Source organism: Rhinolophus ferrumequinum, chromosome 8 (assembly GCF_004115265.2).
Source record: "Rhinolophus ferrumequinum isolate MPI-CBG mRhiFer1 chromosome 8, mRhiFer1_v1.p, whole genome shotgun sequence".
Classification (NCBI taxonomy): Eukaryota; Metazoa; Chordata; class Mammalia; order Chiroptera; family Rhinolophidae; genus Rhinolophus; species Rhinolophus ferrumequinum.
Genome location: NC_046291.1, coordinates 76,158,148 through 76,173,534, shown reverse-complemented (window position 1 = coordinate 76,173,534; position 15,387 = coordinate 76,158,148).

The window sequence follows — 15,387 nt, the reverse complement described above, 5'->3', positions numbered from 1 at the left end:
GCCAAACAGAAAAGTTTTGCCTAATAATAGGTGGAAGAGACATAGAAAGTTTGAGTTTGGACAACAGAATGTCTAACAACTGTAAAAGACACCTTTATGCAATTCTAGAAACTAGAGACGCATTCACTTCTGGTGGAAATAGCTATGGATACAGTGGGATGTGGGCATGGGGAGAGAGGGCAAAGTCTCTGAGGCAGAGCAGATAGCTAGAATAAAGGCCTCCAGAAAGAGAGAACGTGGCGTATTCAAGGAACTGGAAGATCAGCGGGGGTAGAGTAATGCACAAAGGAGAATGTGTCTCACATGTCATAAATGCTCAAGGAATATTTATTGATAAACAATAAATGTTATATCTACTGTGAAATAATTCTGTCTAGTATAACTAATCACTGATAATTAGGACTAAACTAAAATCCAAAAAACAGCATGCTAAAAGTTTAAGTTTTAAATTTTAATCTGTAATTTATGGTTTACTGACAAACTCTCCTTATTATGAACTGAAGTGTAAAAACTAGAGCTCATTGATAGTAACTCTGTTAGATTCTTAACCTTTGTAGCATTCTTTGGAGTTCAATTCACCTTCTGAATATTATTAATATTAATTTATTTGTTAGAGTGTTCATAAAACTCATCATAAACTATAAATGAGATCTAAAAACATTAGAGTAACATAAGTAATCGAGTTAATTATCGACATTTTCTTTACTTTGCTCTCTGGGTGGTCATGCCCCATCATATTCTAAAAGGGTTTTAGTAAAGTGTATCAAAGGTGGGGGAATTTTCTTGATATGTCAAAGAGTCAATCCCCTTCATTCCAAACGTATCTGATTATATTTGATCAATAGATATTCAGAGTAAATTTTTCTAAATATTTGTATAATATGATATTGAGGTTAAAAATAAATAAATTCTTTCATATACAACAAAGTTACTAGTAATCTGTCATTTTGGTGAATACTTTTACCTACAGTTTTAAAATTATTTTAATATTTTTATTTTACCCAAAATATATGTAAACTTGAAGAGAAAAAAATATTTATAACTTCATCTTTACTTTGGAAAAGTAAACACATCTTCCCAATTTCCATAGCTGAATAGTTATAACTGAATCTGAATGAATTGGTTGTTAATTCTTCATCTTCTGAGTATTATTTAGCTCTACGTCATTTTATAATATCTACAAATTAGTTTTAAATGTGTAAGAAAATTAATGTATTATAGCTCAAGCATTATAATGAATATTACTGTATTGAATGGATCAACTATGTTGAGATAAACTTGCATGTCCTGTGATTTTTCTTTTTAATGACTATTTTCTGTGTCCATGACCAGAAGCTCTGATTCAGCAGGTCATTGGATGGACACTGACATTTTTATTTTTAAAAAATTCCTAATCGTTATTGTGCAGGAATTTTGCCCAGATTTGGAGAAAAATAAGCAAACAAACGAGCATTGTCCTCAATCTTCTAGTTAGCCAGCAGAGGCTTTCTAAAGAATAAACCATAGGAAGAAGGCACTATTGTTTCCCAAAAGCAACAGTGTAGGTTTTGTTAATTGTGTGGAAGGATAACTATATGTTTTCAGTTTTAATAACCAAGCATATCTTGAGTGAAATGTAACCTAGCTAAAAAGTCATTTTAGGATTTTTTTTTTTTAACTGGAAACTTCCCCTCCCTGCTGTCTGCAGAAATAGATTATTTCTTCTAATTTCATGATTTAGTTATAGCCATAGTGTACATGAAAACAGATTTGAGTTTCTTGGAATCAAACATAAAATGAAAGCCAAGGCCTTATCACTGAAACAAGACAGCAGTTTTGCAGAGCTGTGTACATCCTTTGAACTCAGATGACATTGTCTCAGAGGAAAAGATGTTTGATGAGTTTTTTTACACTTTAAAGCTTTTGCTAAAGAAAATGAGCTGGGGATCTCTTTTGGTAGAATTGAAGGGGGGGGGTGGATCATTTCGTCTTCAAAAGATGAAGGAAAAAGTGTCATTTGCTATTTCCCTTAAGTACCATTCTTTCAAACACTTGTGTGACAAGAGGTTCAACAGGCTTAGATTTGGGGTTTTAGTTTTCCAGAAATGTATGGAGGACTTAAATGGCCCTTGCACATCAAAAGGACGAGAGAAAGGGGGAAAAAATCCCCTAGAAAGAAGGAAATGGTGCAGCAAATTTTTGAAAAATATAATTCATAAAATTGATCCAATTAATTCAATATCCTACAATTTAAAAAGAATTAACAATTGAAACACAAAACTGAATTAACTAAAATTATACACATATAATTCAAATTGTCAATGTTAAACCAAGGGGTAAATGCTCCTTAGAGATAAAAACTTTTAAATACATTGGTTCGTTCAACAAATATATATTATGTGCCATGTTCTGTACTAGGTGCTGTCTCCATATACAGAAGATGAGGTCATGTTGAGTAAATAAAGAATAATGAGAAATACGGTGAGATAAAGTAGAAATAGGGAGGTAAAGATGAAATGACCAGTGATTAAGTGATGAACAGTGCAATGAAGAAAAGTCACAACTGGAAAGACTGAACATGTTTAGAACTGTGGAAGGGCTGAGATTTTGTACTACTAACAAGCTAAGAAATTGATCTGGTGCAGTTTCATAGGTGGTGGCATAAGATAGGAGATTCATGGGTCAGAAACAAAGCACTTGTATTCATAGCACAGGAGGCAACATGTTCTTCAGGTCCACATCAGCTTCCCTTGCTCCAAATTTCCCATGGAGGCAATGTCCAGATGGGCTCCAGTGAATAAAGCACACAGTGGTTTGTGTCACAGCCAAAGAACCTTGAAATTAAGAAACCCCAATTATGGATAAGGGCAAACTGACTCAAGCAAATTTTGCCCCAAAGGGAGACATAATCTTCAGTATCCTCAACAATGAACAAAACTCCCTGCTGATCCAGAGGAAGACACTATAACTTCCAAGGTTGTTTGCTGCAAAAAAATCCTTGAAACGCTACTCCAGAACAAAGCCATCAACACCTCTGCCTCACAGATGGCCAGAAATGTAAGAGACCCATGGAGAATTGTCTCCCAAGAGGATGCAGAAAGTATAGCCATTTCATCTAGCATTCCTGCAACACTGTGACACTTTAGAAGCTTGATAGCCCTTTTCATTGGATCAAAAAAGATCATTGGCACAAATCATTCTTCCATATTATCTTTTAAAAACTCTACTCAGGGTGTCATTCCTGAACAAAGCAAGTAGACACATTTTGGCCAGTTTAAAAGGCACACAGGTATAGAAGACCATGACAAATTTATAAAGACATAGTTTTTTTGGGGAAAAATTAGGTATTTTCAACATACATATTTTAAAAGTGATTTTAAATTATTCTAGTTATTTTTGTTTATTCTTATTGTTGTCACTATTTTAGGGAAAAATTTATCATTGCAATGTTTGCCAAGTCAAGCAACTTTAAACTGCTATTTGTAATTTTCTCCATGTCCTAAATCATTCTCATTTCTGATGGTGAACAAAAGCAAAGCTCTTCACCTTATTGTCTTCTTTGACAGAGGATATAACCATACATTTGAACAGAACAAGATAGAAAGGCTTCTATTGTGTTTCAGGGTGAATCGCTGTAGTGATTAATTATAATATAAAATGTTAAAATAATATCTCCAACTCTATTTCTGATAAGTTATGTAACCTGGTTTTTTTTTAGGGGGGAGGTGTTTTGTTTTTAGTTAAGAAAATAACGTTTTAGATACAAACTTTGTATTGTTGCAAACTTTGGTGTTGCTTCATTCCATCAAGAGAGAATAGCTTCAGTGGTATATGATAAAATATTTAATAACTGACTCTCTGAAAACTGAAGCCCCAAGTTGTAGCATTTGCCAGTTTCTGTGGTGTAAATACCCCCATCACAGCTAATTTGAAGCTACCAACATGATGTCACCGAACACAGGGTTGATAAGATATGTGCACACTTGCCTCTTGCTAGCTGGTTTGAGCCTGCTCCAGCACACTACAAGTGTGACTTATATGTCCCATTTGTAAAATGGCTCACTGGAAAACAGGCAGGCTATCACTTAATTTGTAGTTGGCAAAATAAAATTTATACCCAGATATGATGAGAGACACGTCATCACAGAGAGAATAATCATAATCCTCTTCTATTGGTGAATATGAGATTTATAAGTAATCATATTTATCAAAATAGGGGACACAGCTGCATCAATCAATACCTTCCCCCAGGAGTACACAGATACATCTTGATAACTCACCAGCATGTCTCTTCAAAACTCAGCTCAAAAATATCTCAGCTCATGGAAGTCATACCTAAATCACCTCTCATCATAACCCAAGATCTTCTAATCTATTTGTGCCCATAACATCTTCAAGTCTTTTTACCAAGTCAAAGAAATTCTGAGGCTTCATCTCTTTTGTATCTTGCTCTCTCCCACTTTTTCTGGAGCTCCTTTGAGATGTATTCTGCCCTTCCTATCTTTTAGGCATTCCTTCATATTTTTTATCTTTTTACCACTCTTGCCACATTCTAGGGGTTTTCCTCAAGTCTATCTTCAAGTTTGCTAAATTTTTCTTGACCTGTCGTTAATTTTAATATATATTTTTGAATTTTTAATCTATGTGGGTTTTTTTTTTTGTTTTAGTACCAAATTTACTTGAAAAAAGACAGTGGAAAACTACAAATTTTGGCTAACAGTTCTGGTTAATTGATATTTATTACAATACAATTGACATAAACTGATGAAGTAGAATTGCTAGAAATTTTATATCTGCATTACTTTTAGAAATTAAAAGAAAAAACTTACCACCTACAATGCTATGAAACTTTCAGTATTTGTTATCTACTCATTGGAATGTAGTTGTATATTTTAAAGTTATTTCAATTCTAAAGATGTGAAATACAAGTTGCTTATATACGAGTATTACATAAGACACATTTTTTTTCCGTAAGAAGTTCTTAAACAGAAATAATCTTTAGTTTCTAGTTCATTTCTACAAAAAAGGAAAGAAAGGGGAAAAAACAAAAATTATAACTTCATTAATTCATAGTATTGCTTATTTTGTAGCTACAAAAATGAACTATATTCTCTATATGATAATGAAAATGATCCATCATATTTCAAATATGACAAATTTATTTGAAGTTAATTATTTTTTAGGTTATGTTATTTCATTAAAACCTCAAGAATATCCATTGTTTGGTCAAACATAACCTCTGAGAGTTACATTTGGAAAAGAATTATGTGAATTATACAGCCCTTGATTTATAATGATATGCTTGGATATTTGTCAATGAAAACCTTATAATGATAAAATAATTCAGTTAGAAGGCATCATAATATAGGACTTCCATTTTAATTCATGACCCAATATAGATATATACTCACTAACGTACAATTGGAAGAGGTACAATTCTAGCTACTGGTAGAAAAATCTCTGTCAATCAAGAACATACTATGATATAAGTCCTTGTTATATATTTTTTTAAATTTATATTTGATTTTTATAAAAACTATGCCAGTCATTTTCTATAAAGCTCTGGTTTTCCTGGTGGTGTCTTTTATTTCTAATCTCTGTATTCAATTTTAAATATCCTTATTTTATAGATTTTAAAAAGATTTCCTATATCTCAGATTCTGAGGAATCTATTTGTCCTTTTCTTTTTTTATGCTGACTTTTGCAAGTGGTTGATCATTTCTTGATATTCAGTATCATTTTTCACTGTGAAAGCATTTTAGGTACAGAAAGGCTTATGTTGGTTATAGTTGGATTTCCATGGACTCTGGATTGAGGACGTGTTTGTTACATAGTTTTGCATTTGTTTCTTGCAAAGGCACCTGGTTTCACTGGTACAAGCACAGTTTTACATGAATTTGTAGACTTGGAGTTTCCAGTATCAAAGAAGATATTATGCATATGGATCCTCAGCATGAATCAGTTTTTAATTTCTCACAAAAGACTGTTTTTGTTCCCCCTATGTAGTACCCTAGTGTTGATAAGCTTTCTTGTTTTTATTGACTCTAGTTCCTTTTTGTGGTGGCCATAGTCATATCTTGAAGCAGCCATCAGTTCTAACTTCTTGCTTTGGGCAAAGCCAGTGCCATCTCTTCATTTCCTCAATGAACATGAAAATCACTGACCTCTCAATATACATTAGCAGCAGACTTAAAGTTTATTCCTTTAGCTTCACATTTCCTTTCTAATCCTGCCTTATAGTGAGTTTACTTTTGTTTTTCTGGAGGGTTAGCTGTGTATGTAATATTTTCAATTCATAGTTTTTTCTTGCATTTCTAAGTGTTTGTAGTGATATGGCAGATCCATATCAGCTCAGTTGGCGATGCTGCTAGAACAGGAAGTCTTCCATTGCAGATTGCACATACTGCTATAGCATGAACTGCAATGTTATATAAGTAGCTGTGTTTCCTTTCTTCCTTTCTCATTAGAATGATATACTCGGGGCTCCCAAAATAGAGGAGGCCAGGAGGCTTATGTCCCTAGGACATGGCTAAGTACAGATATCCATAATCTTGAGGCTCCAGAAGTACATTCCTGAACCAGGAGCCCTGACACTTCTCCTTGTTGCCATTTAAGTCAATAAAAGTAAGACAACCCTTATTCCTGTTGCAATATCCAAACATGTAGATGAAAAGAATAGGTTAAGATGTGATGACAGTGCCATGATGGTGGTAAAGGGACAGACAGGAAGCGAAGAATTTTGTCTCTAAATTCTCACTACCTGGTATAGTGAGTCGCATAAAACTATTGTTCTTATTTGGCACTCAGTGCCCTCTGTACTCTCACCCTCTTTCCTGCTTTGTAGGCACACATGACTCTTTACCGTTCTTCAAACTAGCAAGTATGCTCTAACTTTGCATTTACTCTTCCTTCTGCCTGGACCACTGCTCTCTAAATACACAGTGGCCGCCTCTTAGACTTTTTTGAAGTCACCTTGTCAGAAATGTCACCACTGAAAACTCCATACTCATCCATCTTTATCTGGATACTCTCTTTTGTCTCCTGTTTCTATGAATTATCTATGACTTGATGCCAAGGCCAATATCTCTCCTTTCACCTGCTGAGGGTTATTGCTTTAGCAAGCATCCCTTTTACGTGTTATATCAATTTTTTCCTCTTTACTGCATCATTCCAATCAGTATAGAATCAAGCTATTATTTCCCCATCTGAAAAACAAAAAAAAACCATTTATCACCTTTCTCCCGTAAGGCACTGCATAGCTAACATAATTCTTGGAGGAAGCATGTATACTTACTAGTTGCTGATCTTGCCTTACTTTCTTCATAGCACTTAATACTCTTAGGCTTATTTTTATCAATGTGTTTTATATTCCTATTTGTTTATTATCTGTTTCACCCCTGCCAATGATATTAAAAATTTCTGAGAAATCGTATTCTTGGAACTTGGTGCTGTGTCAAGAAAAAAGTAAATGCCTCATATGTATTTGTTGAATGACTGAGTAATAGAGAGAGCGAGGGCACCCAGTTGTTTTTGTTTGTTTTCTTTTTTCTATAACAGTATAGCACTCAGTTTGGCAAGAAATGTCACATTTCTTATCTTATAAATAATATAAATCTGGCCTTGTCTTCAACCACTTTCTTTGGTGAGAAGTTAAATTTCCATAGCCGTTTGCCCATCAATTCTACATCTAACTTTCAACCCTTAAAACTACAAGTATACAGGATTCACAGTTGCTTCCATCGTCCTCAGAAAAGCTCCTTTAGCAATTATGAATGTCTCTGAAATGCTCCTTGTCCAAGTTCAGGGGCATAATTTGGAACAGGTGGAGCCGATACTCCTGTTAAAATACGGGGTATGGAGATATGTCTTCCCTCCTCCACAGAACCTTCTCAGGTTTTAGACTGTCACATTTTATTCCCGCTCTTAAAACCTTTAACTCTCTGCTCCATTTCTCCTCATTCTAGTTTTTATTTCTATCTTCCCACTTTACTGACAAAGTGTTGCAATCAGAAGAGCACTACTACCAACTCAAACACTGCATCTACCTCCATATATGCATCTTGCCCAAGTGTTCCGGCTTCATTCCTATTTCAATGAACGAGCTGTCCATGCTTCTAGCCAAGGCCAAGGCTAATAATGCTACTACCTGTGCCCGAGATACTATTCTCACTCCTCTGCGTGAGGACAGCATCCTACAACACTTTCTCTCCAGCATCATCAATTTTCCCTTCTGTAGGATCATTTCCTAATGGCATACGCACATGTTGCTATTTTCCCATCTAAAAACAAACGAAGAACTAAAACAAAACTCTCTGACTCCGTCTCTCCCTCATGAATTCACACTATTTCTTCTATTTCTATTCTTTCCTATAGAGTAAAACTCCTAAAAGATACCTGTACCTGCTAGCTGCAACCCATTAAAATAATATTTTCTGACCCATATCTCACAAAAACTGATTTCATCAAGGTTACAATAAACTACATGCTGCTGTATCTAAAGGTAATTTTTACCACTTTCATTTTACTTGAGTTAGTAGCAACATTTGACAATTTATAAATCCCTCATCTTTGAATAATATTTTCACTTGGTTTTTAGGACATCAAATCCACCTGTTTTTTCCTCCTTTCCTGGCTACCCTTTTTAAGTCTCTCTTGCTATTTTTTTTTTTTTCTCTCCTGACCTTTAAATTGACCACTGGGCTCAGTCCTTGAAACTTTTTCTATATATACCCTCTCTATAGGCTATCACATCCAGTCTCATGGTATCAAATGCTATATTTATGCTGACAACTTCCAAATTTTTATCTAACCTGGACTCCTTCCTTGACCTCCAGACTTTTATGTCTAACTGCATATTGGTCAACTCCATTGAAATGACAAATAAGTACCTCTAAGTTGACATGCACTACAACCCCAATATGCCCCAATGCACCAAAACCAGCTCCTTTTAAGTGTTTTACATCTCAGTTAATAGCAAACTTCATTCTTCAGTGGTTCAGGTTATCCACTTAATTGATCCATAGCTGCTCAAGAGGAAATCCTGTTGGATCCGCTTTCCAAACACATCTAGAATTTGATTATTATACCTGCTGCCTCTACCTTGGTCCAAGTCCCAGTCATTCCTGCCATAGATTATTTCAATAGCTTGCTAATTGGTCTCTGGTTTTATTCCTACCTTCTTCAGCCAATTCTTCATATAAGAGAACTGTGAAGTGTGAGTCCAATCTTAATGTTTTCCCTTCTCACTCAGATTTTCAAAAAAGACCCGATCTAGGCCTCTATTACTTCTGTGAAGTTATCCCCTATACACCTTCTCTTTCTCACTTCTCTATAGTCACACTGACCTCTATACAGCTTTCAACCATTCTAGACACAGTTCTCATTTAGAGATTTTGCACTTGCTATTCCCTCTGCCTGGAATACCTGCCTTCTACCTCGAAATTCACATGGCTAGCTAGCTCCCTCACATTCTTTAGGTCTTTACTTTCCTTGATGAGATCTCTTTCCCCATCCAAATTAAGATTTTATACATCATGATATTTCATGTGTCATTTCACTGCTTTTATCGTTTTCTCCTTGTCAATGATTACATATATTACATATTTTAATTATTTATCTTTTTTCCCAATTAATATACAGTATACCTAAAGCTCTCTATATTACCAGGCACATAGTAAGTGTTTAATAAATAAACTGATGTTGCCTCCAGATTAATGAGTTTGCCAGTGCTGGGCAGCTGCTTGAGAGTGGAGCACAGCTCTCCTCCAATGAAGGGAACCTGTCTCTCTTTCTCATCCTACTCACAAGGAAGTGAACACTTTCTTAGTCTAAGTGAATGTTTTCTTCCTTTTTCTATTCTCCTTTAGTGTCCAACTCACTACATCTGTTCAGAGGACCTAAAAATATCTGGTTTTCCCCCTGATACACACACACACACAAACACACACACACACACACACACACACACACACACACACACACACAGTAAATATTATCCACAAGAACCAAGACCAAAATCAGATAAATTGTCATGATAAAGGAGGGAAAACAACTCTTTGGGAGGAATTTATCTGGATCATATATCTATACGAGAGTTGGGTTGCTGGAACATAGTACATGCATATACTTTATTTTGCTAATTTTTGCTCAATTATTTGTCATAATGGCTTCAGTTTATAGTTCTACCAACAATGCTGGGAGTTCCTGTCTTTATAAATTCTCATCCAGATTTTTGCCATTTTGATAGGAGGTAATTTAACATGCTGTTACTGTGATTACTGGGGAATTCATGCTTATCTTCACATACTGGTCAGATATTAGAACATTCCTTTTCATGAATTGTTTATTCAAATTTTCCTTATTTTCCAGTTGGGTTGCCTATTGTTTTCTTATTGAGTTGCACAAATATTTTGTGAATCTATTTTGATACCAGTCTTATTTTCCTATAACTTGTTTTCAGTGTTTTATAATTAACAAAAATTTAAAATTATTATATAGTCAAATCCATATAGTTTTGCTCTTTTTCTTTTAACTTAGGGATACTGTTTAAGAAAGTTCCAATTTGGAAAAACAATTTTCTTTCATTTTATTGTATTGATGTCATGGTTTTACCTTTCAAATGTAGGTTTTAGTCCATCTGAGGTCCATCTTTGCATATGGTCTAATGTAAGGTCCCAGATCTATTTTTCTGGATTTAGTGAATGTGTCTTGGCAACACCATCTACTAAATAATTTTTCCCCTTTTTTTTTTTTTATCTGATGATGTCATCTTTGTCATATATCAAGTTATCAAATAAATATAGTCTTTTTCTGAGCTACTCCTGAAATGTTTTTTAATACCATGGGTTTGGACTATGTCAATAACTGACAGGGCAAGTCATCAATCTTTGCTCTTCTAGTTCAAAAAATAAACTTAGATAATTTTTGACATTTGTTCTTCTGTGGAAATTGTGGAAAGTACTTGTTGTATTCTTTAAAAATTCAGCTGCAATTATAATTGGGATTCTATTGAATGTATTTGTTGATTAACTTGAACAGATTGATGCATTTCCACTGTTAGTTTCCTTATCTATGAACATAGTATATTTCCATTTAACCTGACATTCTTTTAATTTCTTCAGTGTTGTTGAGATCTTCAGGATGGTATACATGACTGAACCCCCTTAAGGCCCCTGTATAAACATTTAAGATTCTGGCAGGTGGATGTAGAGACCTACTTGTCTTGTGGTCACCCAAAACAAGTGTTATATGTAAGTTCCCTTGCATATTAAACCTGCCACCTACAAATCTGGAGTGGCCTCCCTCTTCTTTGGTTTCTCCTTGCCCTTCATGTACGTGGTCAGTTTCAGATTTTTCCCGGTAAGCTCTCGAGTTTGTGAACCAACAATTGGTAAGCCAACCAGAATACCAAAAAAATGGACCTTGGGAAAAAGGGTAGGTGCAGGGAAAATCCTGAGTTGGCCATAGACCTCAATGTGGGGAAGGGTAGCCTGTATGTTAGATGCTTATGGACCACACTGTGTGTGCAGGGATGCCTGGAAAGGCTGACCGGTCTAATTCACTTGTTTGAGGAACTGTGCTTAGCACACTGTGACAAAAAGGTAAACACACTTAGCACACTGTGGCAAAAAGGCTGCTACAGTGTGCTGACTTCTATTGCAGTTAATTTGGCTGGCCTTATATGCCCAATTAGAGGCTGACGCTTGAGTTAGGAAGTTGGAAGAAGAGCTGAGATTAGAGAAGGACATGTGGTTGTCCACTACTCGGTTAGCTTCGGGGCTGGCAGACAAGGTAGGAGAACAAGATAATAAGTTCGAGACCTTAGCATGCTGGTTTTGCAAAGCAAGTAGGGCACAAGCTGCCATGGATTAAAGTACAAGCACTTATAACGAAGCCTGACTGGGACACTAAGGAGTCGAATATCTGGAAAAGTGAGGAGATGAAGGGGACGATGTGGTGATTGCCAGTGAAACAGACAAAGTACTTTGTGCAGTCCAACCCCTAACAGAGGAAAACAAAAGCACAGCAACAACAACTTCAGCCAGCAGGGCAGTCCCCAATTCAGGAAACATTCATAAGGGAGAATATACTCTTACTAAGCTTATTAATAAGGCTGCCAAGTTCTGATAAAAGGCCAAGGAAAGTCACCAGGCCTGGTTAGTGTGGCTATTGGATACAGGGAGTGATGGAATTTCTTTAAATGGGCAGGCGACAGAAAATGAGCACCGGCTCCACACCCCCTGCACTCTGGAAGCACCTGCATGGCACTCAGAGAATTCAAGATATTCAGCTCCTTTATAGACTGGATTATTCTAGCTTGCCGGGAGGCTTGGCCCAATGAGGGGTATCTCCCTGGACACAAAGGCTCATAAAAATATATAGAGGACAACAAATTATTAGGGAGTTGTAAATGAACAGGCAATCAATACCCTTGTTTTTTTTTTTGTTTTTTTTTTAAGATTTTGTTGGGGAAGGGGAACAGGACTTTATTGAGGAACAGTGTGTACTTCCAGGCCTTTTTTTTCCAAATCAAGTTGTTGTCTTTCAATCTTAGTTGTGGAGGGTGCTGCTCAGCTTCAAGTTGTTGTCTTTCCAGTTTTAGTTGTGGAGGGTGCAGCTCAGCTCCAGGTCCAGTTGCCGTTGCTAGTTGCAGGGGGCGCAGCCCACCATCCCTTGCGGGAGTTGAGGAATCGAACTGGCAACCTTGTGGTTGAGAGGATGCGCTCCAACCAACTGATCCATCTGGGAGCTCAGCTGCAGCTCAGCTCAAGGTGCCGTGTTCAATCTTAGTTGCTGGGGTCGCTTCCCACCATGCCTTGCAGGACTCGAGGAATTGAACTGGCAACCTTGTGGTTGAGAGCCCACTGTCCCATGTGGGAATCGAACCGGCAGCCTTCAGAGTTAGGAGCACGGAGCTCCAACAGCCTGAGCCACCGGACCGGCCCTATACTTGTTTTTAAAGGGCCTAATAGGGTTGTGTTCACTGCAGAAATGAAAGCCAAACTACCCCAGTCCACCTCCAGCACCTGGCATGAGACATTGACATCCATTCTGAGCCCAGGCATAAGACAAAACATTTATGATGCTGGACAACCCATTGCTGATCTGGGGGAAACTGTCACATCCCAGGAATGGGTACAGGTTGTAAGAAAAACTCGCAATGGAGATGGAGCTCAGAAAGCCAAAATGCTATCCCATTTGTCTGTAAATAGTGCAGTAAAAGTAACCCAGAAACAAATGTGGTTTGACATCCTTGCTACTGGCTTCCCACCTGAAAAGACCAACAACCCACCACTGCATTGGTCAGCCTATGGAAAGCCTTAAAACCTAAACAACAGTTCAGACCTGCCCCACCTACTCCACCAGTCCCTGATGCCACACCTGATCCAGCAAAGACCTCAGAGATACAGTCCTATTTGGGACGGATGCTTCCCATGCCCTGGGTTATAAAATGCAGGTCAAGATTGCTCCCAGGTGAGGGCCATTGGAGGCGTCATGTTTAGCTCACTATTCAGCAGACCCACAAAAACAAAAGGTGAATGCTCTCGTTGATACTGGAGCTAAAATGTATTCTAATACATAGTAACCCTCAGAAGTTTTCTGGTCCTCTCAGCACCATCAGCAGTTACAGAGGACAAATGGTTATACTCAGGAAGGACTCTTGGACACTACAGATTGCATGTTCTCCCTAACAAGAATATAAGTTTTTCTCTCTTCAGCACCAGAGAGCATATTGGTACTGATATCCTACAAAGTTAAAGTCTGCAAACCTCTTTTAGTGATTCCTATGTCTGGGTTAGAGTAATCAAACCAGTGCTCAGGGGAAATGCCGACTGGGAACCAATGAATCTACCACCCCCATTAAGAACAGTAACTGTCAAACAATATAACTTGCCTAAGGGAAGGGGTGGGGCATAAGAAAATAAGAGAAACTTTCCGAGAACTGCACCAGTTAAGTATTGTCCACCCTGCCCACAGTGTTTTCAATAGCCTTACAGAGCTGGTAGAAAAGTCAGATAGCTCATGGCAGACGACCATGGATTACTATGAATTGAACATGGTAATGCCTCCTCCCATCCATGCATTAGTGCCTATATTGCCACCATCTTAGATGCCTTGGCCATTGTCCTAGGAAGGTATCATGATGTACTGGACTTAGCAAACTTTTTTTTTTTTTTTTTTTGCAGTGTCCACTTGGTCTCTGAGTCACATGCCTTTACACAGGTGGGCAAAAGTAGACCTTTCAAGTGCTTCTCCAAGGATGCCTAATAGCCCCACAATATGTCATGAGATGATAGCCTAAGACTTGTTCCTGTTCTCCTTCTCTACATCAGGAAAATGGGCTCATTACATGAATACTATAATGTTAATATATAAAGACTTGCCTCTGCTACAGGACACTCTGTTGACTTTGGTGGAACATCTACAAGGGAGAAGATGGGCAGTGAACCCACAGAAAATTCAAAGCCAGGCACTGCTCTGGTTTTGGGGAATTGTTTGGTCAGGTAAGATGCACTTTGTCCCAGAAGCTGTGATTGATAACACGCAAGCCTTAAACACCTAAGAATATAAAAGAGATACTAGTCTTTCTAGTAATTTGGGGATTGTGGAGGACTTTCATTTCTCATCTGACACAATGTCTCCATCCCTTATACTGCTTAGTAAAGAAGGAGCTATATTAGGGGCTGGGGATCAGAACAGCAAGCCTCCTCTGAAAAGGCAAAAATACTAGTGAAGCAAATAAAAGCTCTGGGCATTTTGAAAGCATGGCTGCCATTTTAGTTATATATGCCTGTGATTCCTGAAGGTATGGATTGCGCACTATGGCAGAGACAACAGAAAAAGAGAGTGCTCCTAAGATGTTGGTCCCAGCTCTGGAAGAGGGCAGAAACCCTGTAAACCTCCATAGAACAATAGTTCCTAACAATGTATGCAGCATTATTCCAGGTAGAGCTGCACACACACACACACACACACACACACACACAAAACAAAAAACAAAACACAAAAGCAAAACAAAACAAACAAACAAACCCCCCCTCAGCATATTATGGTATGAACTTCCTTCTTACCATGCGGTGGGTTGAAAACGTGTTCCATGACCCACCCTTGCGATTGCTCACACTTTCACGTTGGCTAAGTGGCATATCTATTTGCATCAGATCACTCTCTCCACCAGCTCACTGTTTCTAGAAATGCAGGTGTTACTAGGCCTTGCAGTGTATATAGATCCTACAAATGCCCTTACCCCTATTCCTGTGGCAGCCCATGTGACCTGTAGACAGAGAATGCAAGAAATTCCCACTGATGCCTGGTATACAGATGGATCTAGATGGGCAGTGAACCTACCCACATGTACTGCATTCACTATTCAGCTCAACACTGACAACATCTGGATGGAAATAAAAA